Source organism: Ambystoma mexicanum, chromosome 6q (genome assembly GCF_040938575.1).
Source record: "Ambystoma mexicanum isolate Mex_15411 chromosome 6q, UKY_AmexF1_1, whole genome shotgun sequence".
NCBI classification, from domain to species: domain Eukaryota; kingdom Metazoa; phylum Chordata; class Amphibia; order Caudata; family Ambystomatidae; genus Ambystoma; species Ambystoma mexicanum.
The window spans coordinates 1,416,531,334-1,416,546,319 of NC_090937.1; the positions used below are offsets into that span (position 1 = coordinate 1,416,531,334).

Consider the following 14,986-nt stretch of genomic DNA (forward strand, 5'->3'; position numbering starts at 1 on the left):
GCAAAGCAAGATTCATCCACCGGGTGTGGTTTAAATAGCCTCCTGTAGTGCTTAGGTGTCTCCTTCCACAGCCACGCCTAAGTAAGAAAAGAGTTCCTGGTAAGAAAAGAGTTCCTGCCTTCCAGAAGAGTTCCAGTGTTCTGAATCTAGGGAGTGGCTCCAGCCCCACCCAACAGGAAAAGTAGTTCCAAACAGAAGAGGATCAGAGGCTCAACTGGCAGGCAAGTAAGCAGCATGGTCTGCTGCAGGTAAGTCCACCCAAGCATTATGAGCCCGGCGCTTCCAGCGCTGGGACTGGGCATATTTATGAGCCTGGTGCCACTGGCGCCAGGACTGGGTCCAAAAGGTCCCAATTGGGACTGGTTGGCACTCGGAACCTGGGTTATGGATCTGCTTCCAAGGGAGTTGGGAAAACCCTGACCTTTTGGAAGCAGAGATCATGACAGATGTCCACAGTGAGCGGTTGGTCTGAGCCCGACTGAGGGCGGCTAACAATTGAGAGAAGGATCGGAGCCCGGCTGAGTGGGAGCCAAGGGTGAAGGGTAATCACCCAATGTGAAGATTAACAGAAGGAACTTTTGTTTTGTGGCCCTCTGAGACAAGAGACTTTGCATAAGTGGAGGCTTGGGCACAGAAGGCCCTGATATATAGAAAAGGAACTGTACGCTTGTGCCAGAGAAGCCCAGGAGTGTGTTGTGATCAGGAGTCCCGCCTTGTCCCGTGCTAAAAAACATGGGGAAGGCAGATCCCGGCTATAACATCCTGACTTATCATTTTGTGAACACTTCTTTCTTTTCTTGTGAATATCATGCCACACTATTTTGTAGCATAGCGGTAAGGATTGGCAATAGGTTTTCTTATTATAGGCCCTTTTATATGACTAGACTCCACTAAGACTGTATTATTATTATTTGATGGTCGTAGCTTACTCCCATCTTAGATTTAGGTTTAGATGAGGCGTTTATCTCACCCACTTTACAGTTTAATAAACACCTTTGAACTGTGATCTCTTGTGTCTGTCTTACTTTGATAGCATGCCTTCCTTACACCACCTAGGTAAATTTGGACTTTGGTAGCACTGCCAGATCATTGAGCAGCCCTGGGAGAATGCTCCCACAATAGATCAATGCTAGTTCTTCAATATTATGGCCACCATTTTTATTAATACATTTATTAAGGGGGAGCCATTTTCTTAAAATTATGGGTCGGATGAAATCACCATAAAAGTCAGCTGGGGGCGAATGAGCCAATTGGGGTGACTAGCTATACGTATCTGTCCACCCTTTTACAAAAAAGCACCATTTAATATCCAGCATCGCTTAAGTACTTTTGATTTGCCAGTTTTAATTGTTTTAGTGACATTAACTTTGAGATTGTTTATAGTGGCATAATTGGACAGAGTAACCAGCGAGTGCTGCAGTCTGATAGGGGTTTGATCTAAAAGAATGGTGTCATCGGCGTATCCGAGACAGGAGACTGAAATACTGCTGATACAGGGAGGAAAATGGCAGGCGGCTTCAATGTGGGTACCCATGTCGGCCACATACAGATTGTAGAGTAGAGGGGCTAACAGGCACCCCTGGTTCAGGCTGATATTTACCAGGATTTTCGAGTAATTACCCCCTCCCAATTGGTGAGTATTACAACCACCGTATCATAATAAAAAAACAGTAATGGAGGATCTATACCCCAGTCCGTTAATTTAACTGTATCAAATGCCTTCGTAAAGTCTATGAAGGAGATGTATAGTTTACTCTTTACTTTGCTCTTACATGTCGACATGACAAAGTGGAGTGCGTAAAGTCTGGGTAGGGTGTTGTTGCCTTTATGGAAGCATGTTTGGAGACTACGGGAGCAATCCTCTGTCTAGGGCCCAATGGGAAAGGTTTTTCAGTAGGATGGCAGTAAATATTGTCTGGCTGGTGTCAAGCATTGCCAGGTATCTATAGTCCTGGGGATTGGTGCGATTGACCTTTTTTAAGACTGGCACTAATATTGCTATACGCCAGCTCCTAGGTACATTGCCACTGCTTAAGATGTTGTGAAACAGGTGCTCTAGCATCACGGCCCAAAATTGTGGATTTCCTTTCATCACCACACTTGCCAATGAATCGTGGCCAGGGGCTCTGGAGTTTTTCAGGGATAGTATTATGGTAAGGATGTGATCACTTTCAAAGCCTGACAAAAAGGCAGCCAAAGGCACATACAAACCTGTCTTTATCGAAGGGGTGACGGAATTATAGTAAAGCTCAGGAATGGCCGAAATACACTCCGATTCATCAATAGGATTTATTTCCTGTAAGGCCTGCCCATTAATAAATGTTCTGGCTAAGGACCAGAATTTTGTGTTATTATTTCGCAGGAGGCCAAAAAGGAATTTCCAATGGGCGTTATACAAAGAATTTATGGCTTCTGAGCCAGTTCTTATATAGTGTGTTTTCATGCGTAGTTAATTTCTTTTTCTGATTCGATGAGTGATGTGGGTTGCGATTGATAATAATTCTGTTGCCCCAACCAACAGAAAAGCGATGTTTCATTTATGCACACAGCATTAGTTATGTTCAGGGCATTCTTATCACTCCAAATGGTACGATTCCCCTAAGTATTTATAGTAATAGAAGGGTTAATGTGCGGAATACAGCAAGAGGGAAGTTGCGGGTTCCACGATAATGGGGAATGGTCACTAAGAGAAAACAATATAATAGACATGGTGCTGGTGGATGACCAGAACTTCCTGTCTACCAAAATGTAACCCAGACCAGAGGAGGTCTTCCATTTGTCCATGTGGGACGTAACCTATTTGTATTTTCTGATTTATGGTTCAAGCATACAAAGTCATGTGTGTTGAAAAGGTTAACTCATGTTAAGGTCCGCCCAGCTAATGACGTGTGTGTTATCCAACACACTTCCTGATTAGAGTCCTTTGAATATGACAAAATAAATAGATGTAGAGAAGGGTCCTTTAGATCACCTGCCACTATTATACTGCCATTGGGACATGTTTCAGACCACTTATAAAGAATGGTATTGATCGTTTACTGGATAGAGCAAGTGATCAGACCTCCTGGAGGATTGTATACTTTAATGATCAACATGGGGGGCTGAGGTGAATAGGGGTTGGAAAGGATCACCGGTAAAATGTAGGTGGAAAGGGGATTGTCACCAAATGGTTTTTAGCTCAAAGGCAGATTGTGCTCCTATAACCAGGCCTCCTGTCGGTGTGCCTCTGATTCTGCGAGTGACCGGGCAGTGTAGAGTGGTATAAACATCGAGCACGATTCGATTGGTTGACCAGGTTTTTTGCAGGATAAAAACTCCACAAGAGGCAATAAAGGATATGCCCTGGGGATGGGATAAAAATGAACGTGTCCTTGTGTATTCCAACTGGTCCATTTAATTGAAAGTAGCATAGAAGATTCTCAATAGTTGACCCTATCCAGGGAATCCGGGACCCAGAAGATGATTTCTTTGTCCGTTTTTAGATTAGCTGTGGTATGATCAAGGGCAGCCCGCAAGATGGATCCCTCTGTAGCATGAGCAGCTATAAAGGGTAAGAGCTATGAGTGTTGGAAAAGGTGGGACAAGGTTGGTCTGCTCTGCCACTCTGACTATTTGTTTGCGGCATATTGTGAGTTTGAGGCCTAAGCTACACGTGCACAACAATGACACTATAGCCGGGGAGGCACATTCTATTAACGCCCAATTTGAAGGGCTATCTGCTCTGGGTAGTTCAATATTGGCTAAGTCATGACTAGATATGGAAGACAGCCTGGGGATTTTACTTCAGAAAGCTAGTAGGGTAGCCCCGTTAAGAAACGGCTATCTGCTTTTGGTGAGAACTCCTCCAACTTTATCCATTTAACAAGTGGTAGGGTATGTTCCGGATTCTGATAGGGGGCCAATGTTGGTGATGGATGAATGACCGGTTCCATAGGAATTTGTGGGGGAAAATAAATATTGACAGGAGCTACACTAATGGAAGCTGTTACTGAGTGTTGGCCTAGCAGAGCCAAAGAAATTAGAAGGGGCATAGGAGAGGGTGAGAGAATCAGTCTGAGGAAAAGGCCCAACGTGCATAGGCGGGTTAGGTTCCAGCCTTTTAGGATGTAATGTCGATTGTACTAGGTTCCCACCTTACTTTATCTCTGGTGGATTACTAGGGCACAGCCATTTATCCAAGGGGGCGCTGCAGGGTCACTTGTCTGGTGGTTCCGTCGCTTTGCACTTTAGTAAAGATTGGTTGGAGGGAATTCGCAGCTGTCCTTTTCAGCCCTGGGCATCTCACGTGAGGCTGATTATCTTGAAGGTGAGTAAGAGATACATGCTTACCGTGTTGCAGAATTGTTTGTGTGCATTGACATTTTCTGAGTCGAATTCTGCACCGAGGAACAGGACTATAGAGCATGCATATCTCATTATATAGGGCATCAATGTCATCTTCCTCAGTTTCAGCAATATTTTAACTTGGGGGCGGGGCTAATTATTAGAGGGCCTGGAGACAAGGGATGCGTTTTCAAGATGGAAAGGGGGTCCTGTGTGATAATTCAGACAGTTAAGTCAACCATTTGTTGCTCGTCAGATGTTAAATAGGCCAAGGAAGGCCCCGTAATCGGCGAGGATGTAGTGTTCGAGGCATCAGTATCTTCAAAGATAGGTGTGATCAATTTAGCTTGGTTATCAAGGATGATATCGACCACTTTGGCCAAGATGTATTTCATCACACACTGTTCCGATGCTACGTTTGTACACAATGTCAATAAGGCATCAAGCTTGGAGAACGTGGTATTTATTTGGGGCAAAGCGGGGCTAAAATAATCATCATTAGATCCAGGAGAGTCATTATATACAAAATTGGAAAGGTCATCTTTAGTGTCCCTGACACTGTCGCTGCTGGCGGATTCAGATGCTGACACTAATTGGTCAAGGTTCGGGCTAGCAGACCCAATGACATTATTGAAACTCATTGGGGTGGTGCCAAATGAGTTTCTCTTAAAGTTGAGGCAAAGATTGAGTAGAGACACAATTTTATCAATAGAGGGTGAGCAAAAGGGAGTACTTTCCTCCAGTGCAGGGTTTTCTATTAAGCTCACTCTGGGGTCTGGCATCGCAGTTGTCGCTTCGAAAAAGCCAGGGATTTTAGGCTGGGACTTCGATAGCGTGTTGGAAGGCTGGGTTTTGTCTTTACAATCTTTTTTGTCTTTCTTTTTATAGGGGACTTCAGTGCCTGTGCCACCATTGGTTGGTGGGCTGTGTACATGTTTACTCATGGACGATTCGGTACGAAGGCAGTACCTTTGTACGTTTTTAGTTTTCAGGTGATCAGAGACAGTGCTCCTACGTTAGCCTTACAGGCGGGTAGTCAATAGAACAAATGGTAGGAGACACTTACCAGGAGAGAAAAATAAAGTCCTCCACATAGATCGGTGGCTCAATTCTCCATAGCCGTATAGAGATGTGAGCAGCCTTCGCGAGGTGCAGGGTTCAATGAAGGCAGAGGGGCCAGGGACGGGAAAGATATTTCAACCAAGCTCTCAGCCGGCCCTAGAAAGCAAACTCGGCTGGCCAGGGAAACATCACCCGCCTCACCCCAAACACCATAAACGCTCCTCACACTCCGTTTGCTCCGCTATGAATGAGGTATATGTAGAAGGGCAAATTCTTCCAATCAACTAAGTGATAGAGGTAATGAAACTACTTCACAGGCAGGCAACTTCTAATTCAGTCAACGAGGCTCCCAAACACCATAAACACTCCTTACACTCCGCTATGAATGAGGTATATGTAGCAGGGTGGTTTCTTCCAATCCACAAAGTCAAAGAGGTAGTGAACAGACTTCACAGGCTAGGCAACTTCTAATTCAGGTAGCGAGTCTCCCAAACACCATAAGTGCCTGCAGCTCTTGCCTACCGTGTCCTTGCACCCTAATAAAATTATTAGTATAAAACTGCCAATCAAATAAGTGGGTATGCCCAGGCATGGGTCCCAGGTCTGCTGGGCCTAGAGACCCAAGCTACTCCTCATTGATGACGTCCAACAAGGCTGAAACATGTCTGGGGATGCTTGTGGTCTCGTGCAGAAGGGATGTGACCTAGCAGTTCGGCCTGGAATGCCCCTTTTGCATATGGTTTGTCCCCTTCTGTAATGGCTTGGCAGGCTGAAAAACGATGGTCTGGATGGTTGCCCAAAGCTGTGCCCGTGGTTATGATGAATTGAAAACCTTGCAGCCATCACCTTTATGTTTTGCTAAAGTCAACACGAGTGGGACGGGTATGCCCAGACGTGGGTCCTGAGTCTGCTGGGCCTGGGGACCCAAGCTACTCCTCACTGATGTCTGTGGACGCTTGTGGTCTCGTGCAGAAGGGATGTGACCTATCAGTTCGGGCTGGACTGCCCCTTTTGGGGTATGACCAAGCCTGATTTGCATATGGTTTTTCCCCCTCTTTAATGTTTTGGCAGGCTAAAAAACGATGGTCTGGAGGGTTGCCCAGAGTTGTGCCTGTGGCTACGATTCATTCAAAACCTTCCAGCCATCACCTTTTTGCTTTGCTGTTTGCTAATCAAGACATTTTAAATTGGCAAACTCTGCTAATCAATTTTTGCAAACTAATTTATACCCGTAGGTGCATCTATTTTGGGTCTTTAGAGGTCATGCCCAAAAAACTACCTTTACAGTCTGCTTTTTACTTCGTACATGGTGCCCAGGAAAGCTTTTCATGGCTACTCCCTTAATAGTAAAATAATTGATAACCAAAGACATTTTACACCAGGAGTTGTAGACACATAACCTTCAAGCTGGAACATCCTTGCCTCCACCAGCTTCCTAACCTATTTCCACACTGTGGCTCTCAAGTATCATCTGCTGACTGCAAAAAAGGAAGAAAGGAGAAGACCCCTGCAACAGAATTGCAGCTAGCACTGCAGGGGCTGGATAGCTGTGCCATCTGCAATGCCATCCACTCTGCTTAGTGTGATGAATTCAATGGAGTCATCACTGATCCCCAGGCAGTAACCTCCTCCCATGTGGCCAGGGGACGGCAGCTGCTACATTCTGATCCTGGGAAGGGTCACATGGAAGGAGACAGCTCCATTGAGATGTCATGGCCTCATTGGATGAGACATGGTATTCCCCCATTTGCCCATGAAGAAAACCCCTTAATACCCAATACCCTAATGGCCTACTGGTATGCATCTATACCCCCACATAGGGAAAATAGATAAACCTTTTTGCAAAACCATTTAGGCCAAGCTTCCATCCATGGTCTAAAAAGTAAAAGCTCAAATAATACATTTTCCAGCTCTAATTGCCCTCCATATAGAACTGGCTTGCCATATGGAACCATTGAAAGAGTTTTTCCAAGTAATCTGCATCAGTTACAACGAACTCCAATTCCTACAAACACCCAAGTACTGGTCCGAGGAGGAAGAAGGGAACGATGCAAAGGAGAAGGAGCCTCATTCTCAATGAGCATGCTAGTTGTCAGAATGCACCTCTGCGCTGGACATTTAAAGATTGGAAGCACAGACTGGTATGGCAGAGCCACGGGGCTTGCCAGCAATGAAGCAGAGAAACGTTGTGTGATCAGGATGTGCTGCAGACACGCCCTGAACTGAGGGAAGCAACATTTCACCTATCGGGACTTGAAGGAAGGCAGGCATGCTGACGAGACGCCGCAAGAGAAACCGGAAGCAGTACAGAGTGGAAAGCAGGCAGCAAAGCCTTGCTGCGTTAAGCGCCAACAGGACCGAAGACGCCACACAGAGCCGGTGAGTCAACCCTAGCAAAGTGGGAACCCCGGAGCATTTCAGCATCCACGCCAAACACAATTTGTAAACTTGAAAGTCACAGAAACACAGTCATTACGGAGACTGCTTACAAACCAAGAAGGCATATTGCAAATACGAGCTACAGCCATATATGAGTGAATGGAGTGCAGATATGTGGGAAACTCAGGGTGAATGTTGAAACCACCAGATATACAAAACCAAAGAAGATATATGTAATTGTGGCATTACAAGAGGAGCTGTTAGCTATGAATATAAGAAGTCCTGGCAGGCGAGAAAACCAGGCAGCTACAAATGCATGAGGGGACCTGGCAGGGGAATAAACCAGGCAGTCACAAGTGCACAAGAAATCCTGGCAGGAGAGTATACCTGGCAGTAGCAAATATACAGGAAGTCCCAAGAAACAACTGTGTTTGTTGAACTTTTAAAAAGAAGGAACTTTTGAAAGAAGGAACTACAAGGCTAAGAAGCTTTGGAACTAAGAGGATTGTTGTGTGTCCAGAATGACAAAAAGAACTGTTAGACCAAGAATCGTTGGCATAGTGTTGAAGAATCAATGGCAAGGGAATCACCCTCGGGAACCAAGGTTCTTTTCCCTTGGAGCAATGTATGTTGGAGCTGTTCTATTTTTCCATTATGAACTCTTTTTGCAATCACCAGGTTAAAGACATTTCCCTTTTTCACATTATAATTTGGTTTGTAGTGGTTTGTAGTATGAAAGTTAGGATACAACGTTTGGACACAAGGACAGTTTTGATTTTGACATCCTGACATGGCCAGATCCTTAGTTTTTGGTTTTATGTAGGGAAATTCCTCTTAGAGCAGGGTCAGAGAGGCCTTTTCCCAGCCAGATTTTCTGTTAATAAAAGTCTTTAACTAAAAACATGGCAACTTTGTGTCCGACTTTCATTTCTGACTCCTCGCATTAGTCTCTTAAGTTTCTTTCCTCTTATGTATAAACAAAACGAGTTAGATGCTTACGCAAAGCTTGCTTTTCTGTACGATTATGATTGCATTATATGTTAGCACCTGGGGGGGAGCTGGCCAATCAGGAGGCTGGGAACGCAAGCGGAATCTGCAAATAGCCGTCTGTATTTAATGTGTGCCCTCTGTGCCTCTTCCCAGCTTTCACCATGTCATTGGAGGCGGTGCCTCAGGCGAGTTGCCACTCTCACCTTGACCCTCCGTTTCCCTCCTCCCCACCAGAGTCTCCCAGCCAGCCCCACTGCCCACTTACCTGTGAACCTCCTGCCCCACCACCATGTCCTGGAAATTGTTATTTACAATCACGGACATATGTGTAATTTCATTTTAAAGGAAGCATGAATTTCACAAAGCCTGAGGGCCATTACCGGCTCTGCCCTCAACCAAAAGTGGTATTTAGGGTTATATTGAAATCCGTTGATATAAATGACCCGTAAGAGCAATTTTGTCCACCTTCATCACCTCCTGCCTAAGAGCAGCTCTGCAAGCTCTAACTAGGGAGATCATCTCACCCTGTAGGACCACCTTATAACCTTCACATAAGACCTCCGGACTATGCACTGACCCTATATTTATGTCAGAGTATTAATTTGTCTTGGAAACCACCACCGACAAGAAGGAGAAGCCTTTATCATACGGGTTCACCACTCTCCAGGCATTCACCAACCCCGTCATGAGGGTGAATGTGTTCTGCTTAGTGGGAGTGCCAACCAGTCTACCCCTAGGGTGCATGCGATCTTGAGCTGGGTCTATGGCATTGTTGAAATCGCCCCCGATGACCCACCTGGGTACACAAAAGCACGACCTGCATTTCGCTCATTAGGTCCAGGGGAGGAGGGGCGTACACAGATTTGTCACTTGCCCAATGACCCCATCCGTACCTCGGCCAGTCCTACAGTGGTTGCTGTTTTGCTGGTTCCTTTTGGGGGGCTCCAGCCCAGTATTACCAGATCCTCTTCCTCTCGTGCCCCGGCGTCTCTTCCCGGCAGCCGGCATTTACCGCTCTCCTGGCTGACATGCAGAATTAATTGCTTCCAGCACACTCAGCCCGTCAGGTGTCTCCAGGGCTCGGTCACGCGCTCTTGCAACTATTGCTGCCCGGGGTGTCACCGCTGCTGGACAGGCACCTTACTATTGCCTGCCGTCTCACTATCTGCAGCCCCTCATGGTGCCTTGACCAGTACCCACACTCTCTCTCCTGTTGCCGCTGCTGCAGCCGCTCATACAGCCAGTGACTCCTGCGCTGGTTCCCTGCCCATACCTGCCTAGCGGAGTCTCTTTGCGGCGGGCTCACTGCCTCTGCTTACGCCCACCTCTGCTGGGGTCCGCTGTCAGCCACCGCGGCTCTCCCAAGTTGCGGACCAGTGCTTGCGGGCACCTTAGTGTTACGGACTGGGTGTCCCCATGGCAGCTTCCAAGCCTTCGCCCTTCAGTCACACCCGTCCCCGGCCTTGCCTGCTCCACAGCACACTGCAGTTGGTCTCCCCGACAGGGTCTCTGGCAGCAGCTTCTCTGCCTCCATGGCCCAAAGGCTTGTTGCGCCCCTCATGAAATGGCACCAAACCAGGCCTGGCGGATCAGTTTGGATTTACCGGGCTTCCTGGCCCCTATTTCAATGGTGAATTCAGCGGGCTGGAGCGCAGATGTTCACCTATCCTCTGCTGGCAAAAGCATCCAAAATGTATTTCGGGAAAGCAGGACATTTTACAGAATATCGGCAACCCAAGTGGAGCTGCAGAAGTTTATGTCCTCATCCGCTCGCCGCACAACAGCATCCCCCTTTGTTCTTTCTTAATGTCTCTTTGCTTTTGGCAATGCTTGTTCCAAGTTTCACCAAATTGAAATCTCGTATATGGAGAATTGTACAACTTTTGCCCTCTTATTTCTTCTTTAATGTCTCTTGGCTTATGGCAATGCGGGTTCCAAGTTTCCTCAAATTGACGTCTCGTATAAGGAGATTTGTACCCCCTTTGCCCTTGTCTTTCAACTCTACTTCAGTATTCAAAGTGTTCATTAATTTGTTGGAACATCCCTGGTCCCCCAACTCCTCTAGGCTGACTCACTGGTGTAACGTACAGCTGCGGCAAAGAGTTTTTGGTGGACAGGCTTCCCCTGTCATGCAGAGTCCTTTTTGGTTCCCACGTCAGCTTTTCTTCCTTTTGCCGATTAAACCATTGCCACTCCACAGGACCGCGTCCTCTCTGGTCCCGCAGTGAATGTCTTGCTTCTCTCGGTCCCTGCAGGGCACCCGCTACACCTTTACCAGAGTTCGTCACCTCGGGTAGGATACGCCTCCAGGCAGTTGCCTGAGAGCGTTTTCCTCTCCCTACATGTCTTAATAATAATAATAATAATAATAATAATAATAATTATTATTATTATTATTATTAAGCATTTATATAGTGCTACGAACCCTCAGGCATCCGAGCGCTGCTTATTATTACCCATGGTGTGTGGAGCTCATTTATCAACCTCGGAAGGATGAAAGGCTGTGTTTGGCCTTGCCGGGATTCGGACCTGTGTCAGCAGGCTCTGCACAGATGTCAAAGCGAGCGTTCTACTCACTGTGCTATCGAACCGGCTTGTCTCTGTGAGTTTGCCTCTGCGTTCACTTCCCGCTCTGTGATCTCTGCAGCTCTGCTCTCCTCTCCTAGTTTAAATGTCCCACGCAGCTGATTGTGAACCTGACAACTAGACCACACATTGTATTTGGTATTACTTTCATTGCAAATTGACTCCTTGCTCCTCTTCGTCGTCTCAGTACAAGACTTTCTGGGACTTGGATTCCAAAGGAATTTTAGACTGTTTTAAGTTACACTGTTGGACACTCGTGTAAATGACAACCATCAAAACAATTAGATGTTAAATTTGTTCATTCTAGAGGTGTTAGGTACATATGAAGAATTAATATAGTTCTGTTTCAAATGTTTGCTATAAATGGGTTTCAGGGTTTTATAATTAAATGGTTCTGAACAATGACAAGATGCCATCAGAAATTCTGGAATTAAGGGGTCTTCCTTCACAGAAAGGGAAGAATACTGTGTCTCTCATTTTGGAGTCACCACTTCCTCCCGACAGCCAAATGTTCCACCCTCAGAATACCACCCCAAGCATCGGGATCAAGAATTTCTGTAGCAGCAGGAGAACTATTATCACAACCGATGCAAGTGATGTTGGCCTGGGGGCTGTTGTCACACAAGAAGATAAAGGACGTGAAGTTTTGATTGCATTTGCCTCAAGGTTGCTGACAGGAGCTGAATTATCATATGCTGCAATTGAGAAAGAAGCGTTGGCGATAAAATGGGCAGCTGAAAAATTCAGGAGTTTCATATGGGGCAGTGAAGTGGAATTTCGTACTGACCATACACTTTTGATCCATGTATTCATGTCAAAAGGTTTGGACAAGGTTTCTAATAGAATCAGGAGGTGGGGTGATGCTTCTTCAAGAGTACAATTACACACTATGTTACGTGCCTGGAGCTAAGAATGTCACGGCTGATTGTCTGTCACGCCTAACAAATATTTCGGAAATCACTGATGGAGAAGATGACATGGAAGTTATATTAAGCGTAGAAGCAGCATTGATATCAAAGATGGAATGGGATAATGCTGAACGTGAAGATGAAACATTTAAATGCTTAAAGGATCTACTCAACAGTCAAGGTCCATGGAACAAGACTAAGTTTGAAGAAGCAAACCTGATGACATATTGGTCTGTTGCTGATGAATTACATGTGCACGATAAATTCATCGTGAGGGGAGATAAAATAATCCCTCCTCCGTGTCTACTTCAGAGAGTGATCGAACTTGGACATGAAGGCCACCAAGGTATTATAAAGACCAAACAAAGGCTAAGGAATGATTTCTGGTGGCCCGGATGTGATCTGCAGATAGAACGCTACATCAGAGACTGTATCCTTCGCAGTAACAGTGAAAAAAGCTGTATGGGGGTGAAACAATCTATGCTGATCACCGAGATTCCAAGTAAAGTGTGGAAGGCTGTAGGCATGGATATTTTAGCTCCTGTGAGTAGCAATAGAGTGCAGAAATGGTGTCTGGTTGGTATTGATCTCCTCACCAGGTGGGTGGAAGTGTTGATTGCACCTAGCATTACTGGTAAAACTGTGACTGATTTTTTGTCTACTGTATGTGAAAGAGAAGGATACCCAGGGAGCATTCTTTCTGATAATGATATCCAATTCAAATCAAAAGAGATGGCAGATTTCTGTAATAAATACTCCATCGTACATAAAAGAAGCGCTATATATCACCCCCAGACAAATGGTATGGTGGAGCGTTTTAATAATATATTGAAAGAGTCTATCAGAATGGCTTGGTCCAATGGTTTGAACTGGGAGGAAGCGGTAAAGGAAAGAGTAATTGCTCACCGTTTTACACCACATTCCACCACAGGTATTTCTCCTTTTGAGTTAAGTAGAGGAAGGAAGGCCAACACAAAGTTAGTACCATTGTGGTTAGATAACAAAGGAAATGGGGGGGAAAAGGATTTTGGCACTGTATGTGATAAGATCAGGAAGGTACAAAGGAAGAACAAATGCATCCATGATAAAAGGAGGCATACTGATAAGTATGACAAGGCTTCTGTGATGGGGAAGTTGGTCAGAATTCGACTTCCTCCCGCTCTCAGAATGGGCCGTGTAGGTGGTCTAGGCCAATCAGAGTTATAGAGACATTTCATCACGCTGTCAGAACGGAAGATGGAAGGATTTGGAATGTAGAGAGGGTATGGTATGTCGAGGCAGCAACTATGACTGTCGTGGTGGTGAGAATATCAGATCGGGTGTGAATGGTTCGGATGAAGGTTTAAATGGTCGTGGAAACGATGTTGGAGTGAAAAGTATGAGAAAGGTACTCAGAACAAGGGTTATGCCAAGAGATGTGCTGAAAGTGTGTCCAGACAAATCTGAAGTTGTTTCCTTGCCAGCTCTTTCCAGAGACGCTGCCTGCAAGTCCAAATGGGGAAGGACATATCGCGTACCTAAACGCATGAAGGACTATGTGTGATTTTGTTTTTGTTTAAGACTTTTGTTTTTGTTCTTTTGTGTTTGCTATACATTACAAAGGAAGGGAGATGTGTAGCATCCATCAACGCAAGTGTACACCTGCCTGACCAAAGAGACCTGCCTGATCAGACCATGGCTCCTTGCCCTGTAACCCTGTGACAGCGAAGCCAGCACGAGCTGCTAGCTCGAGGTCTGGAATGGGAAGACAAGATTGAACTGCAACGTCTTCCAGCTGCGGAGGAGCTAGACGTCTCCCTCCTCTTCCCTTACATATATATATATAATACTTGTAACTCCAATAAATACAGTTTCCCCATTCATGAATCATTAATGTGTAGAGCCTGTCATTTGAACCTCGATACTACAGCAGCGTATATCAGGCCGCGGCGCGCCATGTACTCCCTCGGGTGGGCCCCACCAAGCACAGTCTCAGGGCTCCCGGAAGAATAACAGCTGCAAACAGAGACTTGCGCAGGAAAACTCTGCACAAGCATGCCCTCCAAGAAGTGCCCGGCAACCCCGGATTACCTCTGATCGTCCCAGCTAATCTCTGCCACCACAGATCAGCACCTCACCTCGTACCGGCTCGATTGCGGCTATCGGCATCCACAGGTTCACAGCGGCCATACGCGCCGCAACCAGCATCTATGCCGCAGAGGGTCTGATTATTTTGAATTTCGCACTGTTTGTTGCTGCCGCTGTCAGCAGTCTGGCGAATATTTATTGGTCTATGTTGTGCCGAAAAAACGGCATATTAGCAGGGCAGCATGTCAATAGATGCTGAGCTGTAACATCAAGCAGCCATTATCATTGCTGCTCAGCACTCAGCAGCGCACCCCCATGACTCACACTCTTAAAGGGGACATTACCACACTTGGGTTCAATGCTGTGGTTGTTCAAGAGACCATGTAGCAGTATTCTAAGTAATCTATGTATTTTCTAGCAGTTAGAAAACATCTTTGTGTTTGACCGCGACTGCCTGTTTACGCATCTGGGTCCCATTTCAGAAGCCCTTCATGGTACTTGCTGTTTCGCGGAAAACATCCGGCAGGATAAGGGTACAGATATGGGGAGGGTAGTGGCAGCTTAGCATCATGAGGAACTATAAAATGGTAGGGGATATTGCAAGAGCAGCCCCTATTCAAAAGAGGCTTATCGAAAACAGGGCCTGTGCTCTGTTACTATGAGTCCCTTTT

At 45.9% G+C, this 14,986-nt stretch overlaps 1 protein-coding gene across 2 annotated transcripts in view; it reads right to left on the minus strand.

Moving 5' to 3' along the window:
- The window catches only part of CFAP99 (cilia and flagella associated protein 99), a 947,596-nt gene that overhangs the window by 772,813 nt on the left and 159,797 nt on the right, over nucleotides 1-14,986 (minus strand). The gene's annotated exons all lie outside the window — the stretch shown is intronic.